We start from the raw sequence: 1,555 nt of genomic DNA, 5'->3' as shown, positions 1-1,555 counted from the left end.
TCTCTTCAGAGGAAGAATACTCATCAGAGCTCATGAAAGGCAGAAGTAAGTCCAATGGAATCTCTATGGTCTCATTTTGAGCCTCAGATTCCCATGGTTCCTCATTAGGGAACTTATTGGAGGTCAGTGCACGCCCATTGAGGTCTTCCTCAGTGGCGTTTACTGCCTATTTCTCCTCTCCATATTCGGCCATGTTGATGGCCTTGCACTCTCCTTTTGGATTTTCTTCTGTATTGCTTGGAAGAGTACTAGGAGGGAGTTCAGTAACTTTCTTGCTCAGCTGTCCCACTTGTGCCTCCAAGTTTCTAATGGAGGACCTTGTTTCAGTCATGAAACTTTGAGTGGTTTTGATCAGATCAGAGACCATGGTTGCTAAGTCAGAGGAGTTCTGCTTAGAACTCTCTGTCTGTTGCTGAGAAGATGATGGAAAAGGCTTGCCATTGCTAAACCTGTTTCTTCCACCATTATTGTTATTGAAACCTTGTTGAGGTCTCTCTTGATTCTTCCATGAGAAATTTGGATGATTTCTCCATGAAGAATTATAGGTTTTTCCATAGGGTTCTCCTATGTAATTCACCTCTTCCATTGAAGGGTTCTCAGGATCATAAGCTTCTTCTTCAGATGAAGCATCCTTGGTACTACCTGGTGCATTTTGCATTCCAGACAGACTTTGAGAAATCAAATTGACTTGTATAGTCAATATTTTATTCTGAGCCAGAATGGTATTCAGAGTATCAATCTCAAGAACTCCTTTCTTCTGACTTGTCCCATTGTTCATAGGATTCCTTTCAGAAGTGTACATGAATTGGTTATTTGCAACCATTTCAATTAGTTCTTGAGCTTCTGCAGGCGTCTTCTTCAGATGAAGAGATCCTCCAGCAGAGCTATCCAAAGACATCTTGGATAGTTCAGAGAGACCATCATAGAAAATACCTATGATGCTCCATTCAGAAAGCATGTCAGAAGGACATTTTCTGATCAATTGTTTGTATCTTTCCCAAGCTTCATAGAGGGATTCTCCATCCTTCTGTCTGAAGGTTTGGACTTCCACTCTAAGCTTACTCAATTTTTGAGGTGGAAAGAACTTTGCCAAGAAGGCATTGACTAGCTTTTCCCATGAGTCCAGGCTTTCTTTAGGTTGTGAGTCCAACCATGTCCTAGCTCTGTCTCTTACAGCAAAAGGGAATAGCATAAGTCTGTAGACCTCAGGGTCAACCCCATTAGTCTTGACAGTGTCACAGATTTGCAAGAATTCTGCTAAGAACTGATGAGGATCATCCAATGGAAGTCCATGGAACTTGCAATTCTGTTGCATTAGAGAAACTAATTGAGGCTTAAGCTCAAAGTTGTTTGCTCCAATGGCAGGAATAGAGATGCTTCTCCCATAGAAGTCGGGAGTAGGTGCAGTAAAGTCACCCAGCACCTTCCTTGCATTGTTTGCATTGTTGTTGTTTTCGGCTGCCATGTCTTCTTCTTCTTTGAAGATTTCTGTTAGGTCCTCTACAGAGAGTTGTGCCTTAGCTTCTCTTAGTTTTCGCTTCAAGGTCCTTTCAGG

The 1,555-nt window shown here is 42.0% G+C and overlaps 1 non-coding gene across 1 annotated transcript; it reads left to right on the top strand.

Moving 5' to 3' along the window:
* The first annotated feature begins 952 nt into the window (after window positions 1-952).
* On the top strand, window positions 953-1,060 carry LOC130955915 (small nucleolar RNA R71). The gene has a single exon (XR_009076942.1). It is a non-coding gene; the product is annotated as a small nucleolar RNA R71 (small nucleolar RNA).
* The last annotated feature ends 495 nt before the right edge of the window (window positions 1,061-1,555 follow it).

Source organism: Arachis stenosperma, chromosome 1, assembly GCF_014773155.1.
Source record: "Arachis stenosperma cultivar V10309 chromosome 1, arast.V10309.gnm1.PFL2, whole genome shotgun sequence".
NCBI lineage: Eukaryota > Viridiplantae > Streptophyta > Magnoliopsida > Fabales > Fabaceae > Arachis > Arachis stenosperma.
Note: the sequence above shows the minus strand (reverse complement) of the source record. Positions and strands in the feature narration are given on the sequence as shown.